We start from the raw sequence: 22,706 nt of genomic DNA on the forward strand, positions 1-22,706 counted from the left end.
TTTTCTAGATACATGTGCTTTCTCTAAACTGAATAGGATTATTATGATTCCACTTGATAAAAACATAGCTGGACCCTGGTGGAGGTGAAAGAGAAATGGTACCAGATGGCTATCCCAAAGTACACAGAGGGCACAGAGCCTACTGGGTTTTGAATATAAGACAAAGGGACTGAGCCCTTGCAGGAAACCTGAGAAGCCTCACTGCATTTTTTGGCTGCTATACCAGAATATCATAGACTGGAAATTTGGTGTGAATAAAAACTCATTTGGCTCATAGTTCTAGAGCTGTAAAGTCTGAGTTTAAGGCTTTGTACTTAGAGAGTGCCTGCTTGCTGTGTCATAGGATGGTGAAAGAGCATGCATGTGAGTACAAGAAAGGGGCCCTATGTCATCCTTTGTCATGTCCCCACTGCAGTGTGAATCCGCAATATGGGCAGAGTCTGAGAGCCCTAATTATCCTTTAGAGATCTTGTATCTCCACAGTGTGCACTGGGAACTGTCTAACACATCAGCATTGGAGGACACACTCAGACCACCGCACTTTTTTCTGTCTTTTGTCTTGGCTTTTCCCAGTGAATATCCTTTTGGTTTCTCCCTTTATACTTCCACTTGAGTGGAGAGAAATTTTGTGTGTTGGGGAACTCAAGGGAATTCAAGCCCCAAATTCCCAAATAGGGATTAGTTGAATTAGCCTGCCATGTGCCCATCCCAGGAGAAACTGTGGTGTAAAACAGGTCGTGCTACAAGATTATCAATCCAGTTTAGTATTCATGTATTGAGATGATTGGGGCAATTTCTAGAATACCTGAGATATTTTCTTTGAAAAGTTTTATGGAATGGGGAGTTTACAGTAAACCCAAAATATTGGCTTCTTGGACTTTCAACTTTTATGATAGTGAGCACAGAATTGCTGAAGTTTTATACAGTATTATAAAAGCAAGAAAGCATAAGAATGATTGATGGATCAATTAAATATGTATAGATAAAATACAGTAAGTTAAAATGATGCTTGTGCTTATTTGATGTTGAAGTCGAGGTTGTGAGGTGAACAATTAAAATCAAGACATGGAGTTTGTAATATTATTTTTATGATGGTCACCCAGAGTTAACACAAAGAAATATAGGAAATATGTCCACAACACTAAAGACATAGACTATTTAGCCAAGGGCCTGAATCCCACAGCCACGTCCCACATGAGTCCAGATGAAGACCCAGAGCTCATGACAATGCCTCCCACGAGCCCATGAGAAGGACTCATGACAGTCTGTTCTATGGATCCATGCTGGAAGGCCCAAACATAAGCAGGGGAAACCAGAGAGTCTGTGCTAAGCAGAGTGAAGCAGCTGTGCTGATAGGTTGAGGGTTCTACACTGGAGCTGAGAAGTCACACTCACAACGAAGACCAGGGATGTCCTGCAAAACCCCATAGCCATCCTTAACGACACAGAGGCCCTGAGCTGTTCCTTCGACAAGCACATTCGGGTACATCCCAGGAAGCCAGCATGAGGAATTCATCTTGGAGACCAAGGGGCACGTGTCTTCCTCTCCAGAGCCAGGAAGCAGTGCTCAATGTAATGACCAGAGCTTCTCTGGGAGACCCAATGGCTCAAACAACAACATACATGAGAACCCACAATGCCTCAGCTCCTCAACGCATAGCTTCTTCTCGACAGCTATATTTATGCTGACAACTTTCCTCACGTGGGACTTCTATGCTCAGCACAATGCTGATGTAATCCAGCTGGCATTAAGTTGACCACCAGTTTTTAATCCATAACATTTGGAAAAGAGACATCATAACAAAAATGGTAAATGTTGAATGTGTAAATCCTTGGCCTCAGTTTAAAATCTAGCTCCACTATTTACACGCAATGAAACTTCTGTGTCCAAGTTTCCTCATATGTAGAAGAAGAATAACATCATTATCTATCTTAATGAACTGAAATAAAAATAAATTAATGCACATGTAAAGAACTTGGAATAGTTCCAGGCACATAGCAATGTTCAATAATGTTAAGTGCTCTTCTATTATGGATGGCATGAAAAATCAGCCCCACTTTTATCTTACCCCTGAATCATCGAGTCAAGATCAGATTTCAGCTGCATAGACTTCAGCATCATTCTTTACATGATGACCCTGGCTTTGGTTGCCTTTTTTGGTGACCCAGCAAACCACTCAGCATTATAAAACTCTTTGAAAAATAAACAGTGAAGAACTGAGTAATATTCAATGCCAAAGTACATCTTATAGTCCTTTTTAACTTTATAACTCTAGAGAATTTAGATGACACCAGGGTCCTTCTCTTTCACTCATCATGCAAGAAGACAAATGCAAGTGAAAAATGTTACCTCTTAAAATTATGGTAATTTTATGCACACATAAAATCAAGAGGAAATAATAATATGCCATTGTTCTTAGCTTTATAAATATGCATATCGGTGTGGAAGTCTTAGAGTTTCCTTAGGGTGATAAATAGATCCTGCAACATAAATTTGACCCTTAATGCTAGTCTACATAGCAAGTTGAAGGCCAGCTTGAATTACATAGTGAGACCCTGACTCAAAATCTTCCCCCAAATTGTTGGCCCATGTTTCTTATTTAATATTTTATGTATTTGTGCATCTGTTGTATTATCATTATATAATGGCAGAACACCCATGTAACTAAAAGAAAGACTTGTTTCTACTCCCAAATTTGTTTCAAGAAACAATAGATCAATTTTCAAAGATTGTATGTAATGGTGGAGTACATTGTGGGACAGGTAACATACAAGAAGCAAATTTCTTCCCTGTTCTTCCACCACTTTCCCTTTCATTCATGCATGTGCATACACACACACATTCACACTATGTATACTACATACAAACACACACTCACATAGTTGGAAGGTCTATGACTGTGAAATTGACACAAATAGCTACACGGAAGATTGATTATATATGCTTACATGACACACCTGAGTTCATTTTGACAATCTTGGAGATATATTCTGAAAAAGAATATTAACAGGATGTACTTTGAGCAGTGAGGGGCAACTCTGCTATTAAGAGAACTGATAATTATTTATTTTATAAATAATGGAATGAATCACAAATGCCTAAGTCTTTATCATTCAGCATAGCCAAATGGTAAAACCTCTCCATGCTGGAAAAATTGCAAACTACTTGTCACATTTTCTGGTACAAATATTGTTAAAATTAGTTTTATTAACATAGTATATAATTTTAATCATATATATGTATATATATATATATATATATATAGAGAGAGAGAGAGAGAGAGAGAGAGAGAAAGTAAAAGAGAGAGATAGGAAATTAAAGAGACATAACAAGACACCATGTTGAGGCCAGGTGTTTTGGGTGCAGGTGCTAAGCTTCGCTTTGGATATGAAGCATTAGAGGGGAGCAGCAGAGTCAGTGGAATGGGCAATTACAGATATTCTGCTGTGCATCTAAATGATAGATTAGGGCTAAATGTGAATAGGTGTTTATGTAACCTACACAGAAATTGAGGCTAAAGTGGTCACAAGAGTGAGATGAGAAGGGGCTCAGAAATGAAGCTGGGCACTGAGGTTCTTATATTTAAAGGGAAGATAAACTTCCCTGTCCTGCTCACTCCTTATTCTACCATCATAGCCTGACAGGTGTGGCTCTGGTCGTTTTCAGCTGAGGGCACAAGTGGATTTAATATCACTTTTCAGTGGGCAACTCTGACCCACGTGTGTGCCTGGTTTTGTGCATTTGTGCATGTACCAGAAGGTGAGGAATCAGTAAGTTTCCTGAGTTCACAGCTGTTAAAACTAGTCAGGAATGCGGGAGCTACAGTATGGACCAGAGAAGCAGAGCATTGAGGTTAAGGAAAACTTCAAAAACAGAGAGTGAGCTGCACCAGTATCAGATGGTGTCAAGAGGCAGATCACAGACTAGAAGGCAATTGCCTTGGATAATTACTTTATTGAAGTCATTCTATGAAACAAGGTACAGTCCGGTGCAGAGACTGTTTTCAAAGCATTGGAAAGTAAACCAGAGAGTGGAGACCGCTGTAAAGTGGAGTCTTTGAGCCTAGCCATTATTTTTAGAAGTTCTCTATTAAAGGGAGGAGATGAGACAGTAGCTTAGTGCTGAGGCAGGATCAAAGGAGGGATTTGTTTCAGGATGGGAAGTATTTAAACATGTTAGTAATCAGAAGAGCAGAAATGGGAAGAAAGCAGTGGATGAAGGATGAAAGGATAGGATGACTGATGGCACAAAGTTTCAGGGGATGTAAGGATGAAAGGCATCGAGATAACAAGTGGAATAATTATTTTACATAAAGAAAAAGTAATTCTTCCTCTGAGACAGCGCTAAGAGAGCACAGCATGTGTACTGATCCAGGGAAAATCTGAGGTGAAGAGGAAGATAATTAAAGTGGCTGATCCAAAGTACTCAAGGAAACACATCCTGGATTTGCACTTCAGCATAGGCAGAAACAAGACTGTAGCTGAACAGAGGCTCTGAAACTGTGAGTTTGATACAAATTATACCAAATTATGTCAGCATTCTGTAGCATTTATATTAGTGAGAAAGGCAATGCTTTTGTGACTCAGTGAGACCTAATGACTGAGCTGAGGTCTGAGTCTTGTGTCTCTGGACCAGCCTTGGGCTCATCTTCCCTTTCTTCTGAATGAATACTGCAGGTTTGATACTTCTTCCTGGTCACTTGCCAATGACTTTCCAAGAGAAATACTGAGCAAGGACTTCTGCAGGGAAGCTGGCTTTCCTTAATAGGCTCCTTGTCTTAGTACATCTGTAAAACACTGTATCCATCCGTGTGTATAACCCGAGTAGCTAACAGAGGACACAAAGCAAAAATAAAATACAACTGGAACAAGTTGAAATTGAAATTTGTTTATACTTCAGTGATGAAGCTAAGGAGAGTAAATCTATTATGTACTACTTGGTAAATACCGGATGAACATGAGTTAGTTGCATGTAGCTAATTATATTGGGTGTCAGAAAATATGGCCAAGGCAAATCATAAAAAGCTCCTGCTAATAAATTAACCAATATTTAGATTTTATTTTTAATTCTTACTTTTCATTTTATGCAACACTTCATCCAGCTAGTCTAAGCTTTATCCATGGTTTAAATTAAATCCACTGCAACTTGCATCTTATTCCCCAGAATCATTTTACTGGACTGTTCTTAGGTGTCTTGGATTGATGTACTATGGAGAGATTCATGAAACATTCTCTTGAACATCCTGTAGCAATATCATTAAAAGTTTTGCTCACTGTAGTAAGCAGTGTCTCATTTGTAGAAATCAAGGAGAATATTTTTCTTTGGCCTCAGGGCCAAAGTTGAATTTCTTTTAAGCCACTGAAACATTTTGATTATTATGGGCAAGGGAATATTGTAATTGGCTATGATTCCCTTTGTACTTTGGCTGTATATCACAATTACTTGCAATAACTTAAGTGAAGCTTTCTGTTTCTTTTTACATAACAAGATACCTGAAGGTAAGAGACTGGTGAGGTTGATACAGTGCCTCATGTAGGATGAATGTGACTGGGTTTTTTCAAACATGGGATAGCGGTAGTTCTTAAGCACTGATTATTTGTAATAGAATTGGCCATACTTCCAAAACTGATATACAGATTTAATGCAGTTCCAATAAAATATCAATGCATGCTTTGCAAAACAAGAGAAAATAATGCTAAAATTCTTAAGGAACCAGAAGAGATTCAGAATAGCAAAAGTGTCCTGGGTTAAAAGAGCACCAGGAGCCATCACAATCCCAGACAAATACAGCATGGTACTGGCACGAGGACCACTGGAACAGAAGAGAGAATGCAGAAGCCTGCCCAAGCTCATTCAACTTTTTGATCATTGACAAAGGGGCTAAAAACTTATGCTGGAGGAAAGATCACTTGTTGAACAAATGGTGTTGGGAAAAGTGACTGTCTTCAGGAATAAGACTGACTCCAGACCCATATCTCTAGCCATATACTATGTTAACATCAAATTAATCACAGAAATAAACATTAAAACAGAAATACTTAACTTGCTAGTAGATAAAATTGAAGTTGTAGGCATGGGCAAGGACTTTCTGCACAGAACCCTCATAGCATAGGAAGTAGAACCAACAAAGGGGATCATATCAAATTTAAAAGTTTCAGCACAGCAAAACCAACATACAGGAAAAGGGGCAAGAAACCTGCCAGAATGGGAAAACATTTTGCCAGCTCTCCCCAGAGAGAGGACTGTATAAAGAATTCAAAATGAGACCCTGTAAAATAAAAATACCAAATCAAAAAATGGGCAAGTGAAATGAACAGATACTTTATAGAAGAAGAAGTCTGAGGACCATAAAGACATGAAGAAATGGTCAACATCGCTGACTACTAGGGAAATATGAAGTAAAACCACTCTGAGATTTCATCTTAACCCAGATAGAATGAGCATCATCAAGAAATCGGAGAATAACAGAAACTGGTGAGGCTGGGTGGGGGGAGAACCCTCCTACACTATGATTAGAATATATCCTAGTACAACCACTATGGTGATCAATAAGCAGATTCCTCAGCAAAACTAAAATTAAAAATTCCATGTGATGCAGGTATTCCCCTTCTAAGTGTCTTCATGAAAGAGTCAAAGACTTCACATTACAGTGATCCATGCATACCCACGTTTATAATAGCACAACTCATAATAATTAAATCTTGGAAGTGGAATAGATATCCATCAACAGATGAATGGATAAAGAAAATGTTATCTTTACACACAATGGAGTACTCTTCTACCATAAAGAAAGATAAACTTGAGTCAATTGTAGGAAAATGGATACACTTTGAGACTATAATGTTTCCAATGAAACAGATTAGAAATGCAAGCTTATATATTGCATGGTTTCCCTTATATGAGAAATCCAAATTACAAATAAAAAGCAAAATAAAAGATAGATAATAGGCAGTAGGTAGATGAATCTTTTTTAAAGAGGAAGAGGAAAAAGAGAAGGAAAGATATAGGAGGGAGGGGACAGGTAGGGTATAAAGAGTTAAAAGAAGATATCCAGTGTACATTTACCAACTCTTCACAAGGAATGCAAATATTACATACTGCAAACATGTATTAATAAAAATTTTAAAAAACAAATTACCCTTGGAAGCTGATGAAGCACACAGACCCAGGATCCTTAAAGCATAATAGAGACTTGGCATCCTACATGACTACCATGTTCCTTGGGGGATTCTGCTATGGACCAGAGCTTTAGAACCACTGCCCTAGTGCCTGCCCCTAACAGCCACTGGAGATAGCAAGGTCAAAGCCTTTCCCTGTGTCAGGAATGTCTTCCGGCTAGCTAGCTAGAGAGATAAATTATCTCAGAGTCTCCCCAGCTGACTTCCTTTTTCTTTTGCTTTAAGGAAGACTGGTAAAAGACCTACCCTTCCAGAAACCAGAGAACCGCCAAAACCAAAATTTAGTAGTGAGAAAGAAGCAGAAGAGTAAATGTTGATGCACTAAGGTCACTAGTTTGGACCAAAATTGTCTCAATTTATTATGTTGAAACTAATTTTGTAATTGATTAAGTTTATTGGAGCATTTAAGGTACACAATGATCACATTTGTCATAGGGAATCTGTACCTGTGCATGATGGGTCTTGACTCCTTTTTCCCCTCCCATTCCTCTCCTCTCCCTTCAACCTGTTTTCCCCTCCCTATTTACAGAAGCTTTTGTTTCTGTTATTTTCTTTTCTCATTTCTTTTATATATATTTCTATGTGATGAAGTTCTTTTGAAATAATATTGTTTTTCTTTCCTTTTCTGATTTTTCTTTTAAAAAAGACAAATAACCTACATTCACTTATGCTCAAAATCTGGTGAATGTGATAAAAAGTTTTGTCCTCTCTGTTCCAGGATAGTCACGTGCTTTGTTGTCAATAACTAGGGGCTGCTGTTGTGCCGTGTGAGCTGCTGAGTGCCTGCAGGGAGGAGGAGGTGTATGTGCTGTGTTCCACACGTTTACCTCCTGTGTTGTGAGGGGGCTGACTGTAGGATTCATAGAATCAAAGTAAAGCTGAGACTTAACCTTCACTAGCCAGACTTGTGATCTATTTCTCCTGCCAGTTCTCTTTCAGCCGATTGTGAACCTGGTTATTTGTGTTTCTATGGAAAAAAAGTAAAACAAAATTTCATAACAAAATAATAGGAGAATTACAATAGCTAATACATTGCATATTATTACCCAAAAGTAAGTTATTCAGAGTACAAGGTATGGGTATTAAAATTTTCTCCAATTAGTAATAACAAAAGCTTCCTTTTAAATGAACTGATAGTATAACTGACTTGCTATTTTTTTCTTTTTCCCTTCCATCCTTAACCCCTAGCCTCATCCTAGTTACTTTTTCCTTTTAAACAATTTCTTCCTGTTTCACAATATCTGTTGTACATTTTAGATCCAATTTAACCTCTCAGTTTCTCACACCAGGGAAAGACAATATGATGTTTACATATATGGATTGGATTTATTTCACTTATGAGTATGGTCCCAAGTTGCACACCCACTTACTTATGCAAGTCTCCAGTTTATTCTTCTTTATGGCTGAGTAGAACTCCACTGTATAAAAATATCACTTTTTAAAACTCTTCCTCCCCATTGGGTTGTTTCTAAGAGTTAGCTATTACAAATCGTGCTGCTATAAACATGGTGCACACTTATCCACTGTGGTATGATATTTTTAATTCTCCTAAGAAGATACCCATAAGGGGAATAGCTGGGTTGGATGGGACCTCTAATCCTAGTGCTTTGAGAATTATACACACTGATTTCCACAGTGGTTGTAAAAGTCTACTCTACCGCCAACAGTGGAGAAGGGCTCCTTTTTTCCCGCAGCTCTGCCAACATTTGTTATTGGTTGATTTCTTGATAGTCCTTTCTGGAGGGAGATGAAATCTCAGTGTTGTTTTAATTTTCAACTCTTGAATGACCATCTTGAATATTTTTTATATATTTATTTGTGTTTCTTCATCTGAGAAGTATGTATTTATCTTGTCCATTTTTTAATTGAGTCTTTGAATTTGGGAGATCTGACTTCTTTAATTATTCTAGATAGAAATTCTTTGTCTGAAAGATAAATGATTATAAACTTTTCTGACTCTGTGGGTTGTCTTTTCACTATGTTGTGATTTCTTTTTCTGTGAAAAATTTTTTTAATAAGATGAGGTCCCAGTTATCGATTCTTTGAAATACTTCTCATGCAGTCTGGGTTTTGTTCATGAACTCTCTGCCTACACCTATGTCTTCAAAATTTCTACCCACTGTCTCTTCCAATAGATTTAGTGTTTCTGTTTTAATATTTAGATCTTTGATCCATTTTGACTTAACTTTAGTTCATGATGATAGATATGTATCTTGTTTTAGTTTTCAGCACGTGAAAAGCTAGTCTTTCCCAGCACCATTTAAGGAGGTTATCTTTCTTCCAGTGAACATGTTTGTTGTCCCCTTTGTCAAAGATAAGGTGGCTGAGTGTGTTTGGGGCTGTGTCTGCATCTTCTAATCTGTTCAACTGATCCTCAGGTCTGTTTTTTTTTTTTTTTTTTTTTTTTTTGGCAGCACCATGCTGATTTTATCACAATAGCCTTGTAGTATAATTTAAAATCAGGGATTTTGATGCCTCCTTCCTTGCCTTTGCTGCCCAGAATTTTTCTTGCTATTCTAGATCTTTCTTGGTTCCAAATCAATTTTAGGAATGTTTTCTCTCTGTGCGGTATGCTATTGGTATTTTGATTGAGATTGCATTAAATCTGTATAACAGTTTGGGGAGTATGGCCATTTTCACTGTGTTGGTTTTTTCTATTCATAATCAAGGGATATCTTTCCATTTTCTGATAGCCTCCTCAATCTCTTTTTTCAGAATACTTTAATTTTCATTTTACAGATCTTTTACTTCCTTTGTTAGATTGATTCCTAGGTATTTCACTTTCAGGGGTTCTATTCTGAAGGGTGTGGTTTGCCTAATTTCCCTCTCAGTGAACTTCCTGTTTGTGTACATGGAAGCTATTTATTTTTGAGTGGTGGCTTTTTATCCAGCTATGCTGCTGAATTTGGTTAAATTAAATCTATATGTCTTTTGTTGGAGTTTTCAGGGTCTTCTATGCAGAGTATCATGTAATTCATAAATAATGGTAATTTAATTTCTTCTCTTCCTGTTTTTATTTCTTCCTCATGTCTAATTGTTCTGGCTAGTGTTTCCAGCACTATATTAAACAGGAATGGTGATAGTAGATATCCTTGTCTTGTTCCTGATTTTAGAGTGAAAACTTTCAGTTTTTGATCATATAGTATGATGTTAGCTTTTGATTTGTCATAGATGCTTTCCATCATATTGTGACGAAGACCATATATTCCAATTTTGTGTAGGATTTTTATCATGAATGGGTGTTGGATTTAGTCAAATGTTTTTTCTGCATCTATTGAGATAATCATGTGGTTTTTGTCTTTGACTCTGTTAATATAATCTATTATATTTATTGATTTGTGTACACTGAGCCATCCCTGCATCTCTGGGATGAATATTTTTTGATTATAGTATAAATATTCTTGATAATTTTCTGCATTCCTTTTGCCCACACTTTACTGAGGATTTTTGTTCGTATGCTCATTAGGGGATTGGCCTGTGGTTTTCTTTTTTGGTTGGATCTTTGTTTGGTTTTAGTATCAGACTAATATTGCTTCCAGGAATGATTTTTGAAGTATTGCTTCTCTTTCAACTTCATTGAAGAGTTTGAGTATTGGGGGTTTAGATATTCTCTAAGTTTCTTATAGAATTCATCAGTGAATCCTTTAGGGCTTGGAATTTTCTTTGTTGGTATGTTTTTAACTATATTTTCAATTTTATTGACTGATATAGGGTCACTTACAATATTTTTATCTTTTTGGTTCAGTTTTGGGCAGTTCATGCACAGAACATTTTGTGGCTTCATATCATAGCCCTCATTATATGCCACAAATTGATTAAAAAAATATCAATGCTTGGTCCAGCTCCTTAGGGTCAGATATCTATATTTTTACTTAAAAACTTTTCATAGGATTCTAATGGGTAGCCAAGATTGAGAAACTTCTTCCCTAACTATGAATTTTCTGGTCTCTTATTTTTTGTGCTCTGACTTTGGCTTTGTTCATTTGGTTCTGTTCCTAGCTTCAGTTTCTATTTCCAGGTTTAGTTCCCAAAACACTGTTCTCAGATGTCAAATTGATTTTTGTGACATTTGTTTGCATGCTGGATTGGTTTTCTTGACCCTGGACTTCTGGGGCCTAAATGACCCTATTTAAGTATTTCATCTGTAAAAGTTGCAATTCTGATATTTGGTTGTGTTCTAGCTCATCCCACTGACAATCCAAAAGCATGGTGAAACTTGGGGCTTGTAAAGTGTGTACCAGTGGAATTGTATTGGCCCTGAATGGCAGAATTCCAATGTTCCAGCTTTAGCAATTTGTTTTTACATCCGTCTTCTTTCACCTGCAGGTCAACTTGCTGTTCTCTTGGTCAGTTTCTAGTTTAATACCCCTCCCAAACAGCCTCTTAGAGCAGCCGTGAGCTGCTTGCTTTATCCTTTTAGTTTCTAAATACAGAAATCCTAACTATATTCCTTCCTGTGGGTCTCAAAGGGATCATCTTCATCCTAGGATGTTTTACTTATTTAATATTTTTCCCCTGGAATAATGTTGTTTTCTTGAATTTTGTCCCATTTAAAAAATTTATTTAAAGAGCAAAAAAAAAAAAAAAAAAAAAAAAAAAACCAGAAAAAGTGTAGAAATAATACAGAATTTCAAAAATAAACAGTAAGAAATCACCAGTTGATAAATTACATATTGTTATCTTAGAAATAGTTGTTCAAGTTACAAAAGTAAAGCATACAAAGTGGACATTCACCACTCTACAAGCTTTAATTTTGTGACTTGAACAATTATTTCTAAGATGGCAATATGTAATCCATTAACTAGTGATTTCCTACTGCGCATTTTTTTATTCTGTAAACCTGTATAACTTGTACCCCTTCACTGTTTTTTTTTCTTTCTTTTCTTTTCTCCTTAAATAAAAATTAAAAAAAAAAAAAAAAAAAAAAAAAAAAAAAAAAAACCAAAGTGGACATTCAAACAGCGAGACTGCAAACAGTTCTGTTCAATGATCCAGCAAAAAAAATAATAATATGGTTATCAATCCTACACACTTAAACATACATAGAGTTATATCTTTTAGAGCACTTTCTTTTCCTCTCTTTTTTACCTTAGCAATTACACATTTTTTAAAATCTCCTACATTTCTTATTAGTTTTTACACTAGAGATACAATGTGATATTTACAAATACAATTCTTGTTTATTTCACTAATGAGGATAGTCTCAAATTGTTTCCATTTACCTATGAAGGCCTCAAGATCATCCTTTTCATAGCTGAGTAATATTCCATTGTATAAAAATACCATATTTTTTTTATCCACTCAGCAATGGATGGACATCTTGATTGTTTCCAAGATTTAGCTATTACACATTGTGCTTCTATGAACATGGGTGCACATATATCACTGTGATACAATCTTTTCAGTTTCTCTAGGAAAATACCCAGGAGGAGAATAGCTGGATTGAATGAAACTTCCAATAGTCTTCTGAGGATTCTCCGTACTGATTTCCATAGTGGTTGCACCAGTCTACACTCCCACCAACAGTGTAGAAATGTTCTTTTTTTCCTGAAGCCTTGCCAACATTTGCTATCAGTTAATTTCTTGATGTCAGATATTCTTTTTGGAGTGAGATGAAATCTCAATGCTGTTTTAATTTTCATTTCTCAAATGACAAGTGATGGTGACCATTTCTTCATGTATTTATTTGCAATTTGTATATCTTCGTCTGAGAACTGTATGTTTATCTCAGATGCCCATTTTTCAAGAGGGTCTTTGAATTTGGGGGGCTTGCTGTTTTTCAATTATATGTTCTGGATATAAGTCCTTGGTCTGAGAGGTTGCTAGCTAAAATTCTTTACCATTCTGTGGGTTTTCTTTTCAATCCATTGGTGATTTATTTTAAAGTATACAAACTTTTCAATTATATGAGATCCCAGTTGTTGATTCTTTGAAGTGTTTCCCTTGCAGTTTGCATTTTGTTCATGAATTCTCTGCCTAACCCATGTCTCCAAGACTTCTACCTACCTTGTCTTGCAGTAGATTTAGTGTTTCTGTTTAATATTTAGGTCTTTGATCCATTTAGACTTTACACATGGTGATAGGCATGGATTTAGTTTCAGTCTTTGGCATGTGGAGAGCCAATTTTTTCCAACATCATTTATTAAAGAGGCTATCCTTCCAGTGAACATGTTTAGCCCCTTTGTCAAATATCAGGTGGCTGAGTGTCTTTGTAGTTGTACTTGCATCTTGTAATCTGTTCCATTGATCCTCAGGTCTATTTCTTTGCCAGTACCGTGCTGATTTATACATAACACTGTGGCTTTGTAGTATAGATTCAAGTCAGTAATTGAGATGCCTCCTGCCTTGCCTTTATTGCCCAGAATTGCCTTTGCTATTCTAGGTTTCTCATGTTTGCAAATGAATTTTAGGAGTGTTTTTTCTAGATTTCTGAGGTCTGTTAATGGTATTTTGATTGAGATTGTGTTAAATCTGTATAACAGTTTTGGGAATATGGCCATTTTCACAATATTGGTTCTTCATAGTCAAGAGCAAGGAATAGCCATATATTTTCTACTATCCTCTTCAATCTCATTTTTAGTAAAGCATAATTTTCAGTATATAGGTATTTGACATTCTTAGTTGGGTTGATTCCTAGGTATTTTTTAAAGATGCTATTATAAAGGGTGATATTTCAATAATTTCTCTTTTGGTGATTTTTTTTTTGTTTCTGTACAAGAATGCTATTCATTTTTGAGCATTGACTTTGTATCCAGCTACACTGCTGAATTTGTTTATTACCTCTACTAGTCCCTTAATGGACTTTTTGGGTCTTCTATATAGAATATCATGTCATCTGCAAATAGTGATAATTTAACTTCTTCCTTTCCTATCTTTTTCTTTTTATTTCTCTCTCTTGTCTGATTGCCCTGGAAAAATGTTTCCAGAACTATATTGAATAGGAGTGGTGATAGTGGACATCTTTGTCTTTCTCCTGATTTTAAAGTGATAGCTTTCAGTTTTTGTAATGTTGGTGGTGGGTTTGTCATAGATGGCCTTTATAAGATTGAGGTAGACATCTTATATTTTGAGTTTCTGAAGGGTTTTTATCATGAACATGTGTTGGACTTTATTGAAAGCTTTTTCTGCATCTATTGAGAAGACCATGTGGTTTTTGTTTTTGGCTCTGTTGATGTGGTGTATTATATTTATTGATTTGCCTATGTTAAACCATCCCTGCATTCCTGGAATGAATCCACTTGGTCATGATGTATATAATCTTGTTGATGATTTGCTGCATTCTATTTGCCAGTATTTTATTGAGAATCTTTGCATCAATGTTCATTAGTGAGTTTGGCCTATACTACCCTGGTTTTGGTGCGAGAGTAATACTTGCCTCCAGGCATGATTTAGGGAGGGTTGCTTCCTTTTCAATTTCACTGAAGAATTTAACGAGTATTGGCATCAAATATTCTCTAAATTTCTTGTAGAATTCAGCGGTGAATCCATCAGGACCTGGGCTTTTCTTTGTTGATAAGTTTTTAATTACGTTTTCAATTTCAATAGCTGATATTGGGTTATTCAAATTGTTATATCTTCTTTGTTGAGTTTTGGTAGTTCATACGTTTTCCATCCTTTGACTTTTAATCTATGTGTTTCTTTTTGGGTCAGATTGTTTCTTGTATACAGCATATTGTGGGATCATATTTCTTGATGCATTCTTTCAGCCTATTTCTTTTGATAGGTGAATTGAGGCCAGTTACATTTATGGATATCACTGATATGTACTGGCTCAACTTTGCCATGTTCCAGTTGTTTGCTTTCTGCTTTTCCGCTTTATTTAATTGCTTGTCCTGCCTGGTGGTTTCTTTATGGTGTTGTTCTGGGGATTGTGGTCATTCTATCTCTATCTAGTATGTCTTTCAATACTCTTGCTGGGGTTGAATTGGTGGGTGGCCGCGCAGGCAAGGTCTGAGGGTAGCACGCATTCCCCAGGGTTGGCGTGAGGTGCACAGGAAGCACCTGGTGGCACAGTCAAGGTCCCAGGGCGGCATGGTGCTCTTCAGTGTCAGCTGGAGTCAAGCAGGAAGCACCGGGTGGCGCAGGCCAACGTCCCAGGGCGACGTGGTGTTTCTCAGTACTGGCTGGAGTCGTGTCCATTTTTTTTTTAACTTTTGTCACATTTTTGGCCTTCTAGTTGTACACTGTATATCAAATTACTTGTAAACAAAAAAAAATCACTTGAATATAGGTAGTAACAGTCACTCAATAGTTGGGCTTTGTAGTTGACCATCCTAGACTCAAATCCTAGATCTGCAACTCCCAAATTTCTTTTCTGCCTTACTAAATGGGCCAATAATAGAGCTTAATGTATAAGGTAGTAGAAGAAAATAAAGCAATATAAATAAATCTCATACATACAAAGTGCTCATAAACTTTTAAGTGTTTTTCATACATCGTGAGATGGAAATTTAGATCATGTTAATTGCTTGCTTGCTTGATTGGATAAATTAGTGTATTTCCATTGCACTCTAGTTTGTGGCAGAAAAATTCATGTGGTAACATGGCGACTCTGCTCACCACTTGTGTTTAGAAATAAGATGCTCACTAAGATTCCTTATTGTCTTTGTCTGGTCAAACTGCTGTAACAAAATGCCATATACTAGATGGCCTACAAACCTCCAAGATTATTTCTGTTAGTGCCAGGGACTAGAAAAAGTCCATACACACTGGATGTCTTTGAGGGCTCATTTCTTGATTCACATTTCACCCAAATGGGAACTTCTTGCTATGTTTTCGGAGTAAAAAGAGCAGGGCACTTTCCTGGGGTGTTTTTCATAATGGCGCTGTTCCCTTCACAAAGGCTCTACCCTCATGACCTTATCAATTTCCAAAGCCACTACCTCCTGATACTGTCATTTTAGAGGTTAGAGTTTCAGTGGGGATTTGAGGAGGAGCACAAACAGGTATACCATATCAGCAACCAGCAAATTTGTGGACAAACAAGGCACTTGGAGAGTCCAGGGTTATGTACAATTTCAGGTAGTTAGATTTCAAGACTACACTCTAGGTTTTTACTACCACGAATAAAAACAGAGAAATAAAAGATATAAACAGGAGATGAGAAAGGGTTAATTTAAGTGTGTATCAATCCTCAATTGGCACAGACTTGGCAAATAATCTTTGTGCACAGGACTCCCAGGGCTCTACTTTCCAAAGTCACTCAGACTATCACTTCATAACTTATAAAAAGGCTGAGTTTTAACGGCATGCAAGGAATTTTAAAGGAGAAAATTGAATGCTGATTTACAGCTTATTTTCCACAGTGACAAAAACACAAGACTGACTTATGTAAAAATGGCTTTTCCAGTCTTCATAAATGTTTTATTTCTCAGGTAGTTTTTGTCTTCATTCTTTAAGTCCAAGAGGAACTGGGTTAATACTTGAAAAAAAAAAGATTAAATGATTTTTTTAAGTACATTTTAGTGTATTCTGACTCCCTTTGGCCTGGAAGATCATAAATACAGAGCCTAAGTAGTCCTCATGGAGCCTCAGGCTGGGGAGCCGGAGACCTCCAGGCTTGGGACAGTGTACTCAAGAAGCATTTTTCCTGAGTGTCCATGGCATCTCCTCAGAGCATTCTTAAATCACATCAATTGGGCAGGAAGCACAGGCTCATGAATGATTTATGGCTCCAATGATCATGAAGATAGAATTACATCCTTACCATCTAAGGCAGCATACCTCACCAGTGAAGAGTTCGTAGCTTGGAGAGAGAAAAATCCTGACACTGTGAACATGGCTGTGGAACTTATGAATATGGTTTTGCTTCCCTAAAGTGCAGTCTTTGTAATTGTTAATGAAAACCTGAGATAATACTTCCTAACTTGGAGATACCAATAGTTAATGTCATGCTTAGCACACTGTGTTCAACAAAGAAATAATATCCAAGTGATATTTGCTATCTTCTCTGTTTTTATTTATTCATTCTTGCAATGTTGAAGAAGACTGATTAATTAATTAATTAATTTATTTATTTATTTATTGGTGCTGGGGGATGGAACTCATGAGTATCCTACCACTGAGATACATACTCAGTCTGTTTTCTTTTCTCTTTTATATTTCTCATTTGTTTCATGCTAAAATGAATTTATGTTTTGATCTTTATAGTGCTTTTTTTTCCCTTTCATTTTTTTTTCTTGTATAAGTCATGCTTTTGTTATTCGTAGTGGAGTTTCTTGGTTAAGTCATCTTAGCTGAATTAGGTAGGCACATATCTCTTTAGGGCCAAGAGATTTATACTAAAGACATACTAAATCTTTTGTGCATGGTAGAAGCATTTCCTAGACTACATTTGGGATGGGACCGTTATTAGCAATTAGTCTTGTTTCCTTTGTGAGCTTCTTATGTGTGTCTTTGCAATTTTTCTCCAAATTCTCTACCCATAAACACTGTTGTATTTTTATACCTGTAGGTTATATCAGGAAAGAGTCATAAATGTCTGAGTAATAATTTCTTGTCACTGTGGTGGAAATGGGTTAAACAAATGTGTCATAAATGTCTTATGAAGCACCTTGTGTTTGCTATCCTTCTCTTGTGTCTTTGGTAATCTTAGTTCAGAGTAGCTTCAATGTGATATAATCTAGAATCACACTACTTGTGTTCAAATCCTGGTTTTGCAATAAAAACTTAAAATATAAAAACATGCTGTCATAAAAAGTGCTTTACCTGAAGAATTAGTTCACAGTCTTACCAAGACTGCAAAGTTATAAACAAATTTATAGAACAGATGACTTTACCTTGTTGAATTTTGCCATAAATATAATTTGGATTCACTCATCTTTTTATAAACTGGGAAATTTACATAACTATTTACATCTAACAATTTTATGGGCAAAATGCAAATAAGTCTCTCTTCAAAATGTGTACTTGTTTTCTAAAATCAGGGCAATTGTAATACCTTTTTCAGGAAGCTATTAGGATATGACAGCAGTGGTAGCATGCTTAGGATACAGCCTGGCACAGTGAGTATTGGGTTGTTAATATTTTTTGGACTAGTTAAATTTAATCACCTGAGCTTGGAATGCATATCCATGCTAGAATCCACTGAAATTTGTTTGTTTGTTTGTTTGTTTGTTTTTGGTCACTAATTTATAGAACAATCATCTTCAGTTGAGCAAGGAAAGTTTCTACCAAAACATACATAACAAATCCGAGTGATCCACGTAGTATTATGAAATATGTAAAAATGACATATCTTCCATAAAGTTACAGAGTGTAGAAAAATACAATCCAGGTAATGGACTCTTTTCCAAGCCCTGTGATTTTTTAAGCTGATACAGAATCTCCATTCATTCTCCCAGCTCTGTCAGGATATTTTAAAGCAATACTAGCTCAAGGGATCAAGTGCTTAGTAGAGAACATAAAAAAATGTTAATGAAAATTAGCAAAATGTAACACAGTTTGCTTTTCAGCAACACTATTTGAGGAACTGCTAAGATCCTTATGACTGCCACTCTAGCAAATGTACAGCACAGGTGTTCTAGAAAAATGCTGTCAAGGTGATCTAAGTTAGCGTAAAGATTTCTAACAGTTAAAGAGACCTCAGAGAAAATAAACTATGATTTTCATAGGAAAAAATCATTAATAATGATACATTAACTAGAATTTGTCCTTCAGTATGTTCAAAATGAAAAGATTAAAAAAAGGAAAATCAGCCAAAATTGTTGTCCGTGTAAAGCACATACCTTACCATGACTGCCAAAATATCTAGTAGTAAAGTAGTTCTAATATAAATCCAGCATGTGCCATTTCTCAGTATATAAAGACTGATGTCTATCTCAGTTTTCAGGCATTCAGTTTTAGCATAAACTCTTCAGTGTCCTCCTTACTTGCCAAAGCAGCCCAAAACTACAACCTTGTATATACTATTAACTTGATTCCCCTTAATCCTCCTCTTTTCAAACTTAGTATAATTAAAATATACACCGTACGCCTAATGCAAAGTATTCTTCATTCATCTTCTGGCTTTTTGCACAGAGATACATAAGATGTAAAGTAAAATATAACCCTCCCAATTCACAGTAGACAATATGACCACTAATATTGAAGACATACATAATTTAAATATATGCAGTTCACATTTGCATTAAATAAACAAATCTTCAGAAATGCAGTCAATGACTTCTAGATCACAGAGAGGATTCTATTTTTCTGTTGAAAAACAGTAGAGAATAATTGTGATGTAAGTGACTTCTGCTGAAGCATAAAAATTCTATAGTTATTCACATGTTAGTATTTTGATAATGGCATTTGGAAGAAATGGCTCTGTATGTCACTCTTGGTGAATTAAAACAAATGGTCTTGAAATGCACTGTTCTATAAATTACAGAAGTAAAATCCAAAGCATCTTAATGAAAAAAGCTTAAATAACAAGGTGTGAAATCCACAGTAAACATTAAGCACATTGCCTAAAGTTATGGATATTTTTCATCATTCATTTTACTTTTCTATATAATGATCTGTCTCTGATTGTATACCATACCATATGTTCCACACAGGCTAATAGTTAATTAATATTGGGGAATGTAACCCCGATACAACATCATGGTGCTGTTAAAGAGATGGGTTGGGAAAACATGGTGATGATTTCTCTCAGATATTGGAAAAAATGGCAAGAATGAGATGACACTAACAAGGACTAAACAGCATTGCTGCTTTTAGGGGAAAATAGCATGAATAATTTATCAATGACGCCAATGAATATACTTAGCTGTGCACAGTGAAATGGGGTATGTGAGCCGTTTGTTCCTTTTGTGCTACTGGCTGGGGCTCACAACCACCATACTTGATACTCAGCTTTTCTGCAAGCTGTTTGAAAACAGACATGCATTTTTTTTCCTTACATAGTAACCAAGAAATATGGAAATGGTTTTGTTGCATGGATTTATGGTGACTTTACCTAAGGTGGGGGAAGGCATATTGCATTTCTAAAGACTATTAAAGACTATTAGTGCTATAATGAATTTGGACCTCGTAAAATAAGTTCCTCGTTTCTCTGTAGTTCTTCAGGGTCCTTATTCAGTAATCTGTTCCTGGTTCCTTTAGATGTCCATTTGTTCAAGAAGTGACAATAATAGTAAGAACTGAAAATTACACTCCAGAGACAATAGAATCATTGTAACCTGTGGGACGTAAGTTGTTTCATTCTGAATGTACTCTTCAGCTCTGTTGTTACCGCTAATGGGTTACCTTGTAAATCTTGAAAAGATATATTGAAGTCCTAATCCTAGCTATCTCATGACCCTATTTACAAATAGTCTTTGCAGATATGATCAAGTTAGGATGGGATTGTTACAATGGATCCTGATCCATTATGACCAATTTCCTTACAAGAAAAGAGACAGGCACAGGGGAAGAACTCTGAGGGGGTTTTACAAGCCAAAGAATGCCCAGCACAGCCACCAACAACAGAAGCAAAGAGAAAGACACACAGCAAATGCTCCCCACATCCATTAGGGGAAAAGTCCCAGGATCAAGACATTTAGCCTTGGAACAGAGAATAAATTTGCACTGTTCAAAATCACTTAATTTTTGTAGCTTTGTCAGTGCAGCTCCAGAAAATGAACACACTAAATTTCCGGAGTGAGGAGTAGTGAGCATAACCAGATAAAATAAAGAATAACATAGATGTAGACTCAGGGTGCAAATGTTCTCACACATCTGCTAACAAAAGGGCACCATGAAAGATCCCCGGATGTATACGGTTCAGGTTAACCTATCTCCATTTGTCAGCAAGGACTGGTCTCCACTTACTTTCTGGGCATGAGGACTAACAGGGCCCTTTTCACTTTTAAAATCTTCCAGTTTGGAGCTGTGAGTGGTGGTGTATGCCTCTAATTCCAGCATTTAGAAGGCTGAGGCAGGAAGATTGCTGGTAGATTGCGGTCAACCTGGACTACATAAGTCAGTTCATAGCCGGGATGAATTACAAAGTGAGTCTCAAAACAAAACAAAACAAAACAAATTCCAGTTTGGATGCTAAATTACAATCACTCTACTTAGGTGTGCACTACTAAATGCTTGACTAAACCACAAAGTTTCACCATTGATCTTCTGTGTTTTTGAATAAAAGATAATTCCCAGAATCACAGTCAAAATCGCTACAATGAATTGAAGTTTTCAAATTCCAAAGGTCTGAGTCACGCTAGGCTTCATTCACTTTGGGACCCACAAGTTTACACCTGATTCACTTGAGTCTACAGGAAATAATGCTCCCGGTTCCTTCAGCAAATTGGGATCAAGACAGCTGAATAGGACATTAGTGCTGTGAGCTACTTCATTCCACACTTCTCACCTGGGGCAGGCAGTGTGAACTCAGGAAAAGAATTCACGATGTGGCCTTTTTCTCTTGCTTTGTCATGAAGCCTTCTTAACTGAATAAATGTGTCTGTGCCCTCTGCCTTATCACTTGAAAAATGAGGGTTATAATGACTGGCTTTTCATTTTCTTGCTGTGTGTTGATTAATTAAGAAATGCTGGTGAAATGCCTTGAACAGCTTAAGAACACCTTGAGTGAGCCATGCACAGAATTAGAGGAGTCAGTGTCAGAAGGGCAGATCAATTCCCTTTCTTAGCAGCTACAGATTTCTTGTTATCATGTCATTTTCTCAGTAAATAGTGAGACAGTAGGGGATGTGACTGACTGTTAAAAATGGACTGAAAGTTGTTGGTATGGGCAGATGAGGTTTTTACCTGGTTGCTTTTAAATATAGATATAGTCCAGGGGGTCCAGTGTAACTGCAGCACAATACTCTGCACTGTCCCTCGTCTTTGTACAGTGCCCAGTGAATAGCAACAGCACTGCAATGACATAATTTTTTATTCATACATTTGTTTCTTCCACTTGATGGTGAGTTCTTAAAGCTTGACACTATACTTGTTCATATTTTAACCTTTGGCTCTTTCCCAAATATTTTCTAGTAAGTGATTAGTTGTTAAAAATAAAAACAACAACAAAAACTGAGCCATACCTGGACACTGATGGGTTATTTAACCAGTGAACCAAATAATGACTCTGTCATGTGTCAACCTGGCTGGGATGAACTACGTTTACAAGACTTCCTTTTTCTGAATTTTTTTCTGGCAGTGACGCAAGGTGTTTTCCTGTAAGATTTACGGTGCAGACGTTAATCAGCAGCCGTGTTCCTTTCTAATGTTAGGATGCTGAGTCAAGGTCATCAGATGCTGGGTCACAAATGCTGCTTTTCACCTGCTGGATCCCCCCTTGGTGTGAGAGAGCAAACATGACTGGAACTGTCTCATCTGCCACTGGATCCTCTTTGAGTTTCTCCAACTCATATGCCATATGTTTGCTTAGCTCCACAGTGGAAGATGCCCTCTGTCACATCTTCAAGGTGGAACTTTGAAAATGGGAGCAAGGTCCAGACTGTCTTTGTGAATTCCAGCTGTGACTGTAGGTTCTGGCCTGTCTTTGTTTTTCTTCATCTTCTGACAGTTTGCCTGCCTTGCGGACTTTAAGCCCAAGC

This window comes from Cavia porcellus, unplaced genomic scaffold (assembly GCF_034190915.1).
Source record: "Cavia porcellus strain 051 isolate PalLab524CR breed Dunkin Hartley unplaced genomic scaffold, mCavPor4.1 scaffold_22, whole genome shotgun sequence".
NCBI lineage: Eukaryota > Metazoa > Chordata > Mammalia > Rodentia > Caviidae > Cavia > Cavia porcellus.